This window comes from Lactuca serriola, chromosome 3 (genome assembly GCF_051521515.1).
Source record: "Lactuca serriola cultivar US96UC23 chromosome 3, Lser_US96UC23_V15, whole genome shotgun sequence".
Taxonomy (NCBI): Eukaryota; Viridiplantae; Streptophyta; class Magnoliopsida; order Asterales; family Asteraceae; genus Lactuca; species Lactuca serriola.
This window is the reverse complement of record NC_136410.1, coordinates 209375734-209387187: the sequence shown is the minus strand read 5'-3', so window position 1 is coordinate 209387187 and position 11454 is coordinate 209375734. Positions and strand designations below refer to the sequence as shown.

General features: G+C 39.2%; 1 long non-coding RNA gene across 5 annotated transcripts; it reads left to right on the top strand.

The window, feature by feature from the left end:
- Nucleotides 1-1038: 1038 nt before the first annotated feature.
- Nucleotides 1039-5250, top strand: LOC145093562 (uncharacterized). Of its 5 annotated transcripts, none has more exons than XR_013702921.1 (8): nt 1041-2301; nt 2567-2645; nt 2820-2871; nt 3000-3068; nt 3149-3223; nt 3362-3481; nt 3937-4000; nt 4361-5250. It is a non-coding gene; the product is annotated as an uncharacterized LOC145093562 (long non-coding RNA). The 5 variants fall into 5 exon arrangements; XR_013702920.1 differs by having other exon boundaries at nt 1042-2301; nt 3155-3223; nt 4210-5250; XR_013702919.1 differs by having other exon boundaries at nt 1043-2301; nt 4210-5250.
- The last annotated feature ends 6204 nt before the right edge of the window (nt 5251-11454 follow it).

Genomic DNA, 11454 nt, shown 5'->3' with positions numbered 1-11454 from the left:
AGCCAATGATAAGAATATACTGTTCACCTGGCACTTCAAAATTAGTATATATATAATTAACATGTAAGTTATAGAATTGATTTTGGGAGATGATTGAACAATTATTTGTTATATAACTATATAGTATGAAAATTGGAGTGCTACAAATATCATCTCTTATTGTTGTTATAGAGGATGATTCATATGAAATGTGACATGATTCGAACCAACACTCTTCTTGCCATGAGCCTGATGAGTTGATTAATTCCTCTACTCCGTTTCTTTTTTATTAAAAAGCTAAACTTAAATGTGTTAAAGCAAGAGTTTCTCTTATTAGCACGCTAAAATTAGTATATATAGGGATGCCAATCACATATCTATCCCAATTATAAGCTTTAGAAAGTTGTAAAATTTCATTAGAAAAACTATATACTCACAAAAGCTCGCTTTTGTGAAGTAGCTTTTAGTTTAGAAGGTTGTTTTTCCTTTTTTTTTCTTTTTTTTTTTAATTAAAAGCTAAAAAAGACCAAGATTAAATCCATTCTTTGATAGAAAGGAAACATAAAATCATTATGAATTTTATATACACCAAACATAATATAAAAATATGATATTTTGTCTTGTCATGTGTAATAAATAAAATCTCCAAAGATACTTTTCCTTATGGAAGAATTTGAACTTGACATTTTTAAGAAAGGCTAATGGTAAGAAAGTCACGCCGGATAAATTTTTAAGTTTTCAGATGTTTTTCGAACGATAGAAAAATGAAACTTTTCCAAAAAAGCAAATTCAGATTTTTAGGTTTTCTCAATAAATGTTAACTAATTTTAATCATTTTTTACCATATATATATATATATATATATATATATATATAGAGAGAGAGAGAGAGCAATGATCATTTGAGAACTCATATTTCCTCTAGAACCTGAGAATTAAAAGTGGACCGTTAAATTAAAAAAGTTAAGGGCTAAGATCTTTGATGACAATTTTATAAATAAATAGAAAAAAAACAAGGAAGGATATCTTAATAAAATAAGATAACGGCATTTAAGAGAACTGGTAATTAGCTCCCCAAATAAACATATCAGATCGTGATTAGTCTTTCTATCGGTAGTTCCCTTCTCCGATTCTTCACCGACTTCATCAACCTCCTCCCTCTTTGTCGACCCCTCCTTCCTCCCTCTAACAACCACCCTACATCTATCAACAACCACCGCCTTCATTGAAGATTCTCCGATGATTGATAGATTTAACATCGCGGTGGTTGCGTCATTCTTCCCTCTCGAAGTTTCGTACCCTAATAAATCAGCCAGAGGTCCAATCGCTCCGAACCTCCCGATTCTCCTTCGCCTCTAAGCTTCCGGTCTCTGAGCCAGGTGACGACTCGATGTTCGGAAGCAGCAACATCGTCCGTTCAATCCAGAGTCGTCACTTTCTCGCCTTCAGATCTGGATCCACAACCGATCCATATTTCATAGTCGTTATCATCAATCGACATGGAATCCAAAATCCTCCAATGATCTAGGCTTAATTGTCGTTGATCATCAACAATTCATGCTTAATTGTTGTACGAATCGATACTTTCTTCCAAGTTCAAACCCTGCACTTCTGTCGTCGACCATCCACAAATCGATCTACCTTCCACCACTGGTCACCCAAATCGACTCTCTTTTGTACCCAACCAATCATCAACAATCCGGGGTCGACGTCCCACCAGCGGAGACGAGGCAGACGATCGCCCCACCCCGACGTCACTTCTTCCAAGAATCACTGCTTCATCCTGGATCTCCATCGGCTTTTACGTTTTCATCTAGATAGATCTTCATCCAACACCTCATCTCTCCAGCGACTGGAAACTTCCTTTGCATCTCTTTGTTGTTTCGATGGTCGTTACCACCGCTTAACCACCGACCAACTATGCTAACCCCTTTTTCTCATAAAGCTGGCTTCAAGTGTTCAACTTGGGCTAAAACCCTTCAGAATCACCGAATTTCTCCACCGCATTTGTTTCTGGGTATTTCCTTATTGTTCAATTCAAGCTCTCCGTTCGTCAATCACATAACCACTGCACTAACTGCACAACTGGTGGCACTCAATAGCGGCGGTGCTAATCATCGGAGGGTGCAGCGACGGTGTTCTACCCTGCGGCTTCACTCTTGAGAGCTTTCATCTTGACAACGCCTTATGTTCCAACAATCTACGAGAATTTGTGTGAGAAATCGGCGGAAAGACTTACGCACCTAACTTCTCACCACCATCACCGACTTCATAATTACCCTATTTAGTTCTTAAAATCGACCCTGTGAGGATTTCGAATCAGGTGATTATCTTTCAAATTGGTGCTTAGGTCTTACATTTTTATTGTTATTTGAAGGTACGATACAATTCGGATTAAGGTCTGATGCAATTCTGATTTATAAACCCGAACCTGTAATTTCTTTTAGGCAACCACTTATGAAACCAAAACCTATCAAATGTTCTTTGACAGGAAGAAAAAGATTACCCCTTTTTCCAGAAATATCTACAATTGCTAACCAATTTCGCCATAACTTGAAATTCAAATTATTTTTACTTTCTATTTTCAGGTTATGTGAGGAGGATGACTCATCGTATCCCAGGAATACAATTCGGTTATACGCACCCAGTTGGTTTTGAGATTTCAAAGTAAGTTTAATGTTGCACACCAACTGTTTGATAAAATGCTTAAATCAGATTTTTGAATTACTCACACAATACCCATCATGTTGCATCTCGATTAACACCATGTACTCATGTAGTACCATTTAAGGTATCCGAAATGACCAATACCAATTAACTTCAATCATAATTGATCTGTAGGATCCAATTCCAACATGATTCATAGCAACCATCAACCCTCAGACAATGAAAGGTTTGTATAATATTTTTTTTAATTATTTACAAAAAAAAATTATTTCGTCATGAAAACATTTGACAAGTATATTTTGTTATTCTATATTATTTTTTTTATAAAAAAATGTAACATCTTTTTTAATAAAGTAACCACATAGCTAGAATCTCATATGCAAACGGAACAGTGATATGATCGATTCTCCTTCCGGAATTGAGGTACATACTATTACTCTAATACTCTTTACTTCTTGCCAATTACCTCAAGAATTAGTGATTCCAATGTTCTCTTTTTCTAGAGATAGATTACTAACATCCGACGGAGTTGATGTATTGAATGACTATCATGAGATGTAGATAACAGCACATTTTTGGTAAAAGTCTTCTCATTTCACATTTTTATTTACTTTTTTTATAAGAAATAGCTAAGAAAGCATCCAAAAGTATGTCACTTGCATAAAAAAAGAAAACTAACTATCTTCAAATCCTTCTCCTTACAACCTACCCCACAGGGAACAAAAACAAAAATGCGCCAAGTTGACACTCTCTTCTCTATTTGATAGTAATCATATGATTAAGTGCTTGATGGGAATATGGGCCAATTATAATCATATGAATAAGGAAACTCTGGGGTATGTTTCTCTTTTTTCTTTATTGAGTGTTATCTGTAAATGGTGTTTCTTATTTGAGCTGAATGAACTATCACTGACTATTTTACCCTTTTGTTTGGAACTAATGCGAATGAAAAATGGGTTATTTGTTTGATAATCGGTCTGAATGTAAATTCTAGCTGACAAAAAGATTACAAATTAACGAAATATCCAAACAAAAGTTATCTGATATAATAATGATATAGATTTTTAAATATTTGATATGAATAATTATATATTTATGAAGTATGTAAATAAAAAGTACTAAATGTAACAAGTAATTACAACTTAGCAAAATTCTAAGGTTCCAAAACAGCCACATTAAGTCAAATTATTTAATAGGAATCATTGACTGTCTGATTTACATTATTTGTTGTGTTTGTTATTTTTTGGCATGGATTTTATGAGTGATTAAGTGATTTGGTTTTGTATTGTAGAATGCACTAGATTGGAGGGAAGCTTTATCACTGAAGAACGCCATTGAAGATCATATCACAAAAGGTGTTTTTTTTGTATTGTTATGGATTTGGTCATAAATATTTAACATTTCCAATTCGTCTATTTTTTTATTTGTAATATTATTAGTAATCTTTTAGTTTTACACAAAAATGTAAATATTTTTAGTAGATAAAAAATTAAGGTTAATCTAAAAAATACATTGCCAAATATTTTTACAGAGCAATATTAATGTGTTTTTTTTGGTTTGTCAGCCACACAAAGGGACACATAAGTTACTATGTAACTTGGAAAAAAGAAGAGGACCCTGATGTGTTTACAAGCGACACATTGCTGGGTGGTGTCATTTCCTGATATACATTTTCTGCTAAATGGAATTCTTATCTTTATCTTTTCAACCTATAGTTGAAGGATGCCTCCGCGTAGAAACCCAAGGCGAAACAACGGTGGGGAAGCACCTATACAACCACCACCTCCACCTCCTCAATTTGATGCTGTCATGTTCCAAGCAGCAGTCACCGCAGCGGTAGCAGCTGCCATGTCATAGATCAATAACTCGAGTACTACTGGCTCGGGAACTGGCACACACCTATCCAACCATGGCGAGAGTCATGGGCAACCCTGAGAATGCACCTATAAGGACTTTACTAATGCCAAACCCCGAATGTTTTATGGAACTGGTGGCGTGATGACTCTGAGGCAGTGGATCGAAAGGATAGAATCAGTCTTTGAAATTTGCTCCTGTCCCGAGCACAGCAAAGTCAAGTTTGCAACCTTCACCCTTATTGATAGAGCTTTAGCTTGGTGGAATGGCTACGTTAAGGTACTTACCCTGATAGTGGCAAACTCCATAAGCTGGGAGTGCTTAAAAGTCATGCTGATGAGAGAATACTGTCCACGAGGAGAGATTCAAAAACTCGAGCATGAACTCTGGCAATCCTCTGTCCAGATATGATTGCTCCTGAGAGCAAGAAAATAGAGAGATACATTTGGGGACTGTCGCCCCAAATTCGGTCAAGCGTGATAGCTTTGAAACCTGACACTTTTGAAAGTGCCAAGGAACTGGCACAATCTCTTGTTGACTACGGAGGCCATCAGAACTCGACGGTTGCTACACCAGAACCACAAAAGGGAAACAACAACAACAACAACAACAATAACAAGAAGAGGGTATGGAATAATGTGACAACCCGATATTTCGAGTCAATGTAATGTAAAACCGATCAAATTTAGGTCAAAATGTAACCTTCCAAAAATCTTATTCGGATTAAATAAAGTAGTAGGAATCATATCAAGGTTTGCGTACATAAAAAGAACGTCCAAATCTGACTTCGGATGAGGAAGTTATGAATTTTTGAAGAAATTCCTTAATCACGTCATTTTAATAAATAAATAATAAAATAATAATTTCGGAATTTGCTAACGGAATCTAAATGAAAGTTGTAGATCATGGTCTCACCTTCGCGTGGATATAAAGAACGTCAAAAACGGAGTTCGTATGAGGGAGATATGAATTTTTGAAGTTTATTTATAATAAATATAAATTTAATTATAAATTCCCGGTAATATCCGAAGGGGAGTCATCGGATTGGACCGAAGTACGCCCTGCGTACCTTCGTACGCCCCGCGTACTGAGATCGAGGGTCTCGGATCGTCCACGTCGCACTATCCGAAGAAATCTAACCCGTCCGAAGCTCCGACCCGTCCGACCCGCTGTCCCGTCCGACCCGTCGTCCCATCCGACCCGCGTACCCAACAACCCGTCCCATCCGAACCGAGGCAGTCGAGGCTTCGGTCATGCATGACGTACGCGTACGCGCTGTGTATGAGCGTATGCCCCGCGTACGGAGGCGGTTCAGCCTTCCTATAAATAGGATGCGAGGCTTTCCGAAAATGTTGCTCATTTCTCTCCTCTCTCTCACAACCTTGCCTCGTTTTCCGTGCCCGTTATAACCCGAAACTCTGGTCTTTTTGCTCAAGTCCCGAGGGTCGATTTTACTCCCGAGATTCCCGAGAATCCCGAGGAAAATCCGTTTTCCGAGACGAAACTCTGCCCTGTTTTCCATCTCGCTTTCTTCAATCAATCAAGTGAGTTTCATACCCCCTTAATCAACCTTTTTAAATATTCTAAATGCTTTTATATGCTTTCAAGGGGGGAATACAAGTTAAATACTTATAGTTATCGTTTCAATCACATGTGATTGTATTAATCACATGTGATTAATAACTAGGGAAACCAGTGATTTTATCACTATTCAAACTGTCTATCAAACTGTTTTACTTCTAAATGTTTTCCAAACCCATTTACTTTTCGAATTTACACTGCAACTGTGATTTAAACAAATGTTCCTTATACTTCAACTGTTTTAATCAAATCTACACCTTCAAATGGTTTTATAGATTGACATCAAGTCAATCCTTCTTTAAAAATAATACTTATGTTTCAAATGCCTTATAAATACCTATTTATGCTTTTATATTATAAATTGCATGCCCATATATGTATAGACGTATAAATAATGTTTAAAGGGCTTAGGAAGGCCATCCACCCTATTTCCTTTTCCTCGATTTGGATGTGGTCTGGTGGGATTATGGGTGACCATCCGAAGGTCGTTTCCATGTTAATTATATATCAAATATACATATATAGACATAAAAGTACTTCCATAATCATACGTACTAAACGCACCGTTAACAAGTTACCATCGGGGTAACACAGAATCATACTATTTCAACTGCTGGATCAATGAGTCAGTTCATTCATGAGTCTATACTAGGAAGAGAATATATACAACTATACTAGAACAAGAAACATTTTATCACATATGCAAGAATACGATAACAAATGTGATCCACTGTATCGGAGCATGCCTTAAATGTCATGGCCCGAGTTGTAGCCAGAATTCTCTTGGAGGGAGAGCGTTGAGTTTGCGTATAGATCTATACTGGATTGACTATCCTACACCTTGCTGCTAGCTACAGCCGGACCTGTAGGTCTGCGGGTGCCAAACGTCATTCCGTTATTACGACCGTTCTTTATGTCGTTGTTATCAGTCGATAGTATGGTGCAATTATCACATTATACCTTAATATAAATCCGGTTTAAGGTAGTAGTAATTAGTACAACAGTAGTTCTTATTATACAAAACTACAGTACTACAAATGATATACCCATTACATATTTTGGTGATAATCTCACTTAAGCATTAATGTACAAACTATATTTTATCAAATGATAGTTATACTTGGGTAATTACACACTTTTACAACAGACGAGTTTACAAAACAGTTAAGCCTTGGTAGAAGGTTACTTTTATAGAAAATATAGGATTTTCTGAGAGATTCAAACTTTTGCAAACACTTTTAAACATTTATTTACATTTTTACAAACTTATACATTGGGACAGGTTCAAACATTTTTGACAATGAACATTGACACCAAAATACTTATGAACTCACCAGCTTAATGCTGATAAACTCTTTCAAAATAACTTGTATCCTCAGGTCATCAGTAGACAGGTATCGATGCCAGCTTTTGAGATGATGGAGCGTACTCAAAGACTCATCATTTTATTATTTTGATTTACGTTATATTTTTGGTGTCTAAAACTGTACAGAACACGCATGTATTAAATATATATATTTAATGCAATGGATGATGTTGTTTGCCTATTTACATTTACTGTGTTGTGATTACCTTACATGACGTCCTCCGCCCTAGAACGTTTCCGCCGTTCTTGGTTTTGGGGTGTGACAAATAAAGGGAAGGGTGGGTCTTCCCAAGAATCCACGAAGAAACAACTGGTTTTAGTGAATGCTGCCACTGTACCTACTACCGTTCCTACGAATCCCTACCCAACAAAGCCTTATGGGGGTAACCTTCCAAAGTGCACGAAATGCACTTATCACCATCATGGACCTTGTCGGGAAATGCAGTGCTCCAACTACAACAGAAAGGGACACACTGTCCGTTTCTGCAAGGATCCCGCAAAGCCGATCACTCAAGTTCCCAGCGCGGGTATAGGCCAAACTTGCTACGGTTATGGCGAGGTGGGCCACTACAGGAGGAACTGCTCAAAGCCAACAAATACCGACGGGGTGGGACGAGTTTTGGCTATAGGCCACGATGAAGCCGTAGCTGATCCGACTGTAGTTGCTGGTACGTTCCTTCTAGATAATTCATATGCATGCATATTATTCGATAGTGGAGCGGAGAGAAGCTTCGTGAGTCAAAACTTTATTCACTTACTTAAACCTAAACCTAGCAAGTTAGAAAAATCATTCACTGTAGAGATGACCAATGGAAAAACCGAAAACACTAACTGCATTTACATGGACTGTACGTTAACTTTAGACGGCCATTCTTTCCCAATCAACCTCATGCCGGTCCAAATTAAAAGTTTCGACGTCATAGTCGGCATGGATTGGTTATGTCTTTTTCGCGCCAACATCCTGTGCTTTGAAAAAGCAGTTCGTCTTAGCCTTCCTAACGACGAAACATTAGTGATTTACGGCGACAAATCAAGTAAAAACCTTCGTATCATTTCGTGCATCCAAGCTCGAAAGTGTTTACGGAAGGATTGTCGAGCATTCCTAGCACACACCGTCGATACGAGTCAGGAACTGAAGGACATCAAGAACATTCCAGAAGTACGCGACTTTCCCGATATCTTTCCAGAAGAACTACCGGGATTACCACCACAACGCCAAGTCGAGTTTAGAATCGACTTAGTTCCAGGGGCTACCCCAGTAGCAAAATCGCCTTATCGCCTAGCACCAGCACAGATGCAAGAACTTTCCAGTCAGCTTAACGAACTCCTTCAAAAAGGATTCATTAGACCAAGTTTCTCACCTTGGGGAGCACCGGTCCTGTTTGTAAAGAAGAAAGACGGATCGTTCCGCATGTGCATCGATTACAGAGAACTGAACAAGCTTACTGTCAAAAATCGCTATCCTCTACCCCGTATTGACGACCTATTTGATCAACTTCAAGGAGCAAACTACTTCTCGGAGATAGATCTACGATCCGGATATCACCAATTACGAGTGCTAGAAGGGGATATTCCCAAGACAGCCTTCCGAACTCGTTATGGACATTACGAATTTGTAGTGATGCCGTTCGGATTAACCAACGCACCAGCAGTATTTATAGACCTAATGAATAGGGTGTGCCGTCCTTACTTAGATCAGTTCGTCATCGTCTTCATCGATGATATACTTATCTACTCCCGAAGTAAGGAAGAGCATAGTCAGCACTTACGAAAAGTCTTAGAGACATTGTGATCGGAGAAGCTCTATGCGAAGTTATCTAAATGCGAATTTTGGATTCGAAGAGTCGAATTTTTGGGCCATGTTGTTAGCGAGAAGGGGATACACGTGGACCCTTCCAAAATTAAGGTCATTGAGAACTGGTCGGCACCAAAGACACCTACAGAGATTCGTCAATTTCTAGGTCTCGCCGGCCACTATCGCAGATTCATAAAGAACTTCTCTAGCATTGCGAAACCTCTTACTACATTAACCCAGAAAGGCGTGGCCTTTGACTGGGAAGCGAAACAAGAGAAGGCGTTCCAAACGCTGAAACAGGCCTTGTGCACCGCACCGATACTATCCCTCCCCGAAGGTATAGAAGATTTCGTAGTGTATTGCGATGCATCAAAACAAGGACTTGGTTGCGTTCTTATGTAGAGAGGGAAGGTTATTTCTTATGCCTCCCGACAGCTTAAGACACACGAAGTGAACTATACGACCCACGATCTTGAGTGAGGAGCAGTGGTATTTGCTCTGAAGATCTGGAGACACTACTTATACGGAACAAAGAGTACTATTTTCACCGATCACAAGAGCCTTCAACACATTTTTGATCAGAAGGAACTCAACATGCGACAACGATGATGGGCCGAGTTACTCAATGACTACGAATGTGAAATTCGTTATCATCCCGGCAAGGCCAACGTGGTAGCTGGCGCCCTCAGCCGAAAAGAATACACTGGACGGAGAGTCAAATCTCTGACTATGACTATCCATTCCCACTTATCCACGCAAATTAATGAGGCTCAACTGGAAGCTTTGCAACCTGAAAATGTGGTGAGTGAATCCCTGAGAGGAATGGACAAGAATCTAGAAATCAAGGGTGGCGGGGCATATTATCTCATGGACCGAATCTGGACGCCGAAACATGGTGGTTTCAGAGACGTAGTCATGACCGAAGCACACAACACGAGATATTCCGTTCACCCAGGTTCAGATAAAATGTATCTGGATCTTAAGAAACTGTACTGGTGGCCTAACATGAAAGCAGAAATTGCTACCTTCGTAAGTAAATGCCTTACTTGCGCTAAAGTTAAGGTCGAGTATCAGAAACTGTCAGGATTACTACAACAACCGGAGATACCAGAATGGAAATGGGAGCGGATTACTATGGACTTCATAACCAAGTTGCCCAAGACGACGGGTGGACTCGATACCATATGGGTCATCGTCGACAGATTGACCAAATCCGCGCATTTCCTACCAAAGTTCCCTGGGGACTAGGCTAGACATGAGTACAACCTACCACCCACAAACAGACGGGCAAAGTGAGAGAATGATACAAACTTTGGAAGATATGTTGAGAGCCTGTGTGATTGACTTTGGAAAGGCATGGGATTCCATTTACCCATTGTCGAATTTTCATACAACAATAGTTATCATACAAGCATAAAGGTTGCTCCGTTTGAAGCCCTCTATGGTCGAAAGTGCAGATCCCCTCTGTGCTGGACTGAAGTTGGCGATACCCAGTTAGCTAAAGGACGAGTTCCTGAAAGCACTCTCACCGGTCCGGAAATCATACGAGAAACGACAGAGAAGATCGTTTAGATTCGAGAACGATTGAAAGCCTCTAGAGACCGACAGAAAAGCTACGCTGACCAAAGGAGGAAACCTTTGGAATTCCAGGTAGGAGACCACGTGTTATTGAAGGTCTCACCGTGGAAGGGTTTAATACGCTTTGGAAAGCGGGGGAAACTAAATCCAAGATACGTAGGGCCTTTCGAGATTCTTGCCAGAATCGGCCTGTGGCTTACAAACTTAACCTACCGCGTGAACTTAGTAACATACATCCAACCTTCCATGTCTCGAACTTGAAAAAGTGTCTGTCCGATGACACTCTTGTTATTCCACTCGACGAGATCAAGATCAACGAGAGCCTCAACTTTGTGGAAGAACCGGTAGAAATCATGGACCGAGAGGTCAAACAAACAAAACAAAGTCGCATACCCATCGTGAAGGTTCGTTAGAACGCCAAGCGGGGACCTGAATTCACATGGGAACGCGAAGATCAGATGAAACAAAAGTACCCTCACCTTTTTCATATTCACTAGTATCCTTACCACTTTAAATTTTGGGACGAAATTCCCTCTAACGGGGGGATGATGTGACAACCTGATATTTCAACTCTATGTAATGACCTAAAAAGTCAAATATTGTAACCACTTTTGTGATAATGAAATTAACTTCGT